The sequence below is a fragment of the Melanostigma gelatinosum genome (assembly GCF_949748355.1).
Source record: "Melanostigma gelatinosum genome assembly, chromosome: 17".
In the NCBI taxonomy this organism is placed as follows: Eukaryota; Metazoa; Chordata; class Actinopteri; order Perciformes; family Zoarcidae; genus Melanostigma; species Melanostigma gelatinosum.
In genome coordinates this window covers 721953-728168 of record NC_136650.1, presented here as the reverse complement: position 1 = coordinate 728168, position 6216 = coordinate 721953, and the positions used below count along the sequence as shown (strand labels likewise).

At 36.7% G+C, this 6216-nt stretch overlaps 1 long non-coding RNA gene across 1 annotated transcript; it reads left to right on the top strand.

The window, feature by feature from the left end:
• The first annotated feature begins 1618 nt into the window (after positions 1–1618).
• LOC306790923 lies at positions 1619–4013 on the top strand. Its single transcript, XR_013772729.1, has 4 exons — positions 1619–1728; positions 2063–2147; positions 2438–2497; positions 3317–4013. It is a non-coding gene; the product is annotated as an uncharacterized lncRNA (long non-coding RNA).
• The last annotated feature ends 2203 nt before the right edge of the window (positions 4014–6216 follow it).

Sequence of the window (6216 nt, the reverse complement as noted above, 5' to 3'; positions counted from 1 at the left end):
ATCATGGGGACCATGGCGTGGCCCCTCCCCCATCAGTGCATGCGCCCGTGGAGAGGTGACTCACTGCCTCAGACTGTCGAGCGGCTCCACACACATGTAACTTGACGGGCTAGCTGTGGAACCTGGATGGAAATGGTAAGTTTTTAATTATTGTCCTTGCTCCTAATGTTGGTACATGTACTGCCATATAAAAAGAGCTGTTGCAATGTGCTGGAAGTTAACCGAGATGGACAGCTAATATTAGCTAACACTAAGCTAACATGTGCAGCTAGCATGTGCAGCTAACAGAGCTGTGAGTGGAGCTGGGTCTGGATAAAGGTGGAGGTGGGTCTGGATAAAGGTGGAGGTCTGAACAGACGTGAGTGCAGCTTCCTGCTGTCACAGTGTTTTAACACATTGATATTCAGGCTAAATGTAGCCTCTGCTCCAAGGAGATGAACTACAGCAACAAGGGCTCACATGTCCTCTCATCACACTGTTCACTGTTTCGGGCTTGTCACCTTTTTCACTCATGAGTTTGCAGGTATGCGATCTGAGACCAGCCTACCGTTAACGGAAGGCTGGACAACTAATTACAGTTAACTACAAATGGATAATTTACACATCGTGGGGCTTTTTTAGTCACAAAATGATATTTAGATATTGTTTAGAATTTATATTTTATCATCATTATCTTTTCCCACAGAACGTGAATATTATGCTCAACAAAGAGACATATTTGACATATTGAGTCAAGGTTAACTTTAAAAAAAAGTATTTCTTCACATGTAAGCAGATATTGTAATTCAAATAACGATGGGTATTGAAGTAGAATATTTAGCCTCATACTTTCAGAAATAAGTAGATCACCTTACTATAATGCAGCCTATAAGACCAGAACAAATTACTTTTAATTTCAGTCAAAATGTAATAATAGCAGCTCAGGCAACAATTTTAATTACACAAAATTCTACCACTGCAGCTTGAAATACTGAGAAAGTCTTTTGTAATAGTGGAGAATATTATACTGAATACTTCAGGGAGTCTATTGGTTTCAATCCCAAACTGATCATACTCTCAGGGTTTAAATCATATAACTATTTAAAAATAGTCTAGACGCAAATGAAACACATTTTGACCCATCAAAGATGATGTTGAAGTTATTAGTTCATCGTAAACCATATTAACATTTCTATCCTCTAATATATTTGCAGGCGCTGATGTGACAGATGGCTTTAACCCTGAACAGACCAATGAGGTAGGATATGTCATCTTCTTTGGGTTCTTAATTGACAGTTAACCTGCTCGACTGTGAATGTCGAACAGAAATCAAAACAATGCTAGAGTAATTCATTTCTTACAGACTACAGCTAGTTAATCACACATATTAGACTTCCATTATTACGACAGTGTTTCCCACAGGGAGAAATTAAATAGTTTGCACTGCAGCCACTTATTCATAATGTCTGATGAAATATAAGTTGTAGTATTTGTTGTTTGGTTGTGTATTATTTTATTTATGTAAAACAGTGTAGACTGGTAGGTAGGTAGGTAGGTAGACTGGTAGGTCGACTGATAGGTAGGCAGACTGGTAGGTTGGGAGCCTGTCTAAACATTACAAAAAAATGATTTGTTTTTCAGGAAGAACACCAGCGGTCCAGTGACAATACCGATATTCTTGACCCCACTCCAGCTGATGTCGATGAGGACACAAGTGTTCCAGAGCTCATGAGAACCGACAGTGGAGTTGTAAGTTTATTTGCAAAACTTCACATTCTAACATGAAAAGGGCCATGACATCTGTCAGTTTACAGGAATCAGGGTAATATTTTCAGAGGCTGTGATGATTATTGAAAGCGGTAATGTGAAGTGCCACTACGAGACAAAGCACAACTCTTTTGAGCTAACGTCTCGCATCTCAAATAAAGGCACAGGAAAATAAACCTAAGAGCCCAGCACTCAATTTCTTTTCTAAACATGTTGCCTAGTTTTAGTCTATTGTTTTGTCTTGACATTTATTATTGTTAAATGCTTGTGATTTTACAATGAAGAATATCCAAGTCTAATCCTTTCTTTTTTTAAGCTCAACAGACAAATGCTCAGAGACAAAAGAGAACCTCTATCAAGTTCTGAGTACAGTGATGAGGATGATCCACATCCAGCCAAAGGTAATATTTCGAGTAAATGTGAGGATTGTGAAAATTTCTGATAAAATATTTCTCTTGGAAAGAAAGCACACACTGTCCAGGTACATTGCTAGCCTTAATCATTTGCATGCCTTTTACCTTGCCTGTATTATTTATTGATTTATTTCCAATCACTTTCCCTAATACAGTTTCCTTAAAATACCACATGAGTGTTTATTCTGTGGGCACCAACAGATTGTAGACACTATTTGATTGGATGTATGAAATTAATTGAAAGTCTGTTATTCTCAGTTTTGCTTGTGTTTTAATAGGTAGTTTGGATGAAAAGATGCTGGTTGGAGAGGCCTCTGGTCAATCACACACAAAAAAAGGTAATCTTTTCAAAGTTTTTCAGTTTCTCACCTAGGATCAAGTTATTTAGTGAGTCCACTGACATGAGAATACATTTTATAGATTCCCTATCCAAAATAGAAATAAACTAATAAACTATCATGTATCGTTATGTAGTATGTAACTTAGTTAATACGTGTATTAAGTAGTTCAAATGAGCTCCACCTTTACCAGCTGCAACATTAAAGTGATACATTCATTAATGCATCGATAATTATTATCCAATGATTTCAGCCTACTATAAATATATTATTTTGTCCATTCTGCATAGTGAGTATACTTTAACTTTCAATATTACTCTGTGCGTTTCTATCACGCACCTGGTTTTTGTGTGCCCAGGTTTTGAGGCTAATGAAACACCATATTAAAGTAACTGGCATCATTACGTAAGGAAATATAATTTCACATCATCCAGTATATTGAATTCAGAATCATCTATGTAAAGGACTCATTTGTTCAGGTCAGTAGATCTCATCTAGTCCTAAATCACATAATGTCCTCTGGACTAAATGGACAATGACCAGTTGTTTTAAATGAAGTACTCCACTTGTGTCATGTAATACTGAAGCTAGTGTTAGTAAACCGTGTCTTTGTTCATACTTCTGCAACTACCGTCTATATTTCTGCTGCGAGTTCTATTTTTGTATTAGACACTGTTGCTCCAAATACTTATGTTACTGCAACTACAGGTTGTTCTACTCGTATTTTGTGTACTGCTACAGTCAAGATCGATACAACATTATAGCCTCAGTACTTGCTGGTTTTTGAATAACATTAAATTACTGTCTCATTTTATTCAGGGTCATCACAAACAAAAAAACAGAAGTGGACCAACGACGAAATCCAGGCTGTGGAAAAAACACTCATGGACCACATCAGATCTTGGAAGGTTCCTGGAATGCATTCAGACGTCACCACTAGCTCTCAAAGGAAGGAGGTGGGAGGCAGTGAAATTTTACACAAAAAACCGAATTGATGCACTAAAGCGAAAGTCTTTGCAAGAAAGGTAAGCTTTTACATTTGTGCACTATTGTGTTCAGATGGAAGACTACAGGTACAATCTTTGCTGGACATTTATGCACTTCTGTTGCTGGACGTTGTTCAATATTGTCAAATGGAAGGTTTAACAGGTTTTTTGTTTTTTTTGAAGAATTCATAATCGTGCCTGTTCTCTTTGACATTCCTCGTTTTCTTTGTTAAATATTTGAATATTTCTATTTGCGTTACGGCATTAAAGTTGTACGAATCTATTTTGTGATACACAAACATATTTTCGTTGTATTTTTTGTTATTTAAAACCATTTCACTACACTTAAAAAGTGTACATTGCAGTGCAGTTGTAATAGAAGTTGTACACAACAGTTGTGAGGCATTGAAAGGTTTTGAAACAGTAAGTGTTGAAATAATGTTTACAGAATTACAATTTAAGTATTGTAGTAGTCAAGTTCAGTATTTGTTTTGCAAGTGAAATACTACTTTGAAATATTATGCTGAGAGCATTGCAGTTGTGATACTGTGATATTCAGCTCCATCATTTGTAGGTTTTCTTTTCAACTGAAATACAAAGCACTGAATATCACAGTATCAAAACTGTAATGCTTTCAACTGTAATATTCAGTGTACTATATCTGAAAAATGCACAGAACTTTGAAATAAAGCTGTGAAGTTTGAACATTTCTGATTCTGATCTGACATTTACATTGAGTGGAGTTCAATATACACAGATGAGTCATTATACAATTACAACATTTAATGGTGAATCCACAAATGCAATATTAAATGAATTAACAAAATATAATACAGAAACAACTCTTTTTTTAAAATAAAGCTCTAGTTTCTATAAACTTACCCTCCATTGAATACCTTATATAGGCTTGAATACCTTATATAGGCTTGAATTCCGTATATAGGCTTGAAAGACACATTTTTAACAGTGTCCCCTGGTGGTGGTTTGTATTATGACATGATAGGAGCGTCCCCGCTGGGATAGAAACACCAGACAAAAATTCAGTTTTTTAAATTTGAGAAGTTTTGATACTTGAGTTGATATTTTGGTTCCCAGGACCAAAACAAAATTTATGTGATGAAAAGTATGCCGTTATTCCATTCAGAAAATGAGGTCCCCACGCGTAACCTCTACACAGGCGTCCCCACCATGTAGCAAAAACGTGTATGTGTGTGTGTGTGTGTGTGTGTGTGTGTGTGTGTCTCATGGAAATCACATGTTGGAAGCAAATTGAGTTTGGGCTGTATGTAGAGGATGTTACCTGGTTGAACACAGAAACCGTTCATCTGCTTCTGCAAACTACTATCATGATGGCGACTGAGTTGCTTTGCCAATGTTTCAGTCTTTGTTTTACCAACCTACTGGCCAATACGATTGTACAAACAACACTGGCATCGGTCCAGTTACCCAGCGGGATAAATAGATGATAGATAGATAGACAGATAGACAGACAGATAGATAGATAGATAGATTATAAGCACTTTCCAAAAATCAAAACTTCCATCCCCTCACCTTTGCAGTTCAGAGTTCATGTCAGACAAGTTGATGATACTGTGTTGCACATATTCAATTGGTTTGTGCTGTTTATCCAGCCTTGGAAAGCCTTCCTGTGAAGCTGTGGGGTTGTTACAAAGTTATCTGCATTATCCAATATTAAGGAGCATATAGTCATGTGTTCAGAATTGTAGCATTTCCAGGTGCTAACTACAATAGAAACCTCTTATCGTGATCATGGTTACAGTGATCAATGAGAGTAGTTTGTCGTAGCGAAAAATGACGAGGACAGAGAGTCAACCGGAGTTGCCACCAGCGTGTCGTGTTTTAATAATAACAAGCCAACATCAACAAGTTCAGCATATTGAAACGACTCCCAAAGTACTGCTTTTTAAAGATCATTCTTATAGTCAAAATTCACGCCTCCTTTTGCTACGTTCCACCAATCAAACCAGTCTGTTGAATCAAAACAGGACACATCTGGACTCCTAATCTGGCCAGGTTCCTATTCTGTCCTGTGCTCACCGAAAACAACTCCATGTAAGGGGTTGTTTTGGTGCTTTTGAGAGATTAATCACACTTTATCTGTCCGAGAGAATCATTTCCCAAAAACGGTGCTTCAGATCACAATAACACGTTATGTAACTTGTTTTTAGTTCAATTGAAGGGCAGTTGAGTTATAATGCTGATTTTCCTCTACACATCCCTCCTCTGAGGGTTTCTTAACCCTCATCCTAACTTTTTATAACTTTTGTCAATTGGCGAAACTGGAACCTAAAATGTTGATCCCTGACTGCATTGCAACAACACAAGTGATTTATGTAAATTATATGTGATTGATTATATACCAATACAGTAACAATACAAGACAGAACATTTGAGTTCGTCAGACAATTCAAATAACATCATTCAATGCTCAGATTCACTTTCATATAAGGGCGAAAAAACCCACAGGTTGCATTACAGGAAAAACTCCCTTATGGTCCTTTCCCGCCAAGCGACCACCTTTTTGGTATGAAGTGAATCTGTTCTTGCTTACAAACATGTATTAACTGATACATCACACATTTAATTTCTGCAAAATATTGAACAATATATCAGTATTCATTAGATGCAACGTCTGTGATAAAACTATATGCTATAATACTTGTGCACTGATTATTATAGATCATGACTATGAATATTTGTGAATGTAGAAAT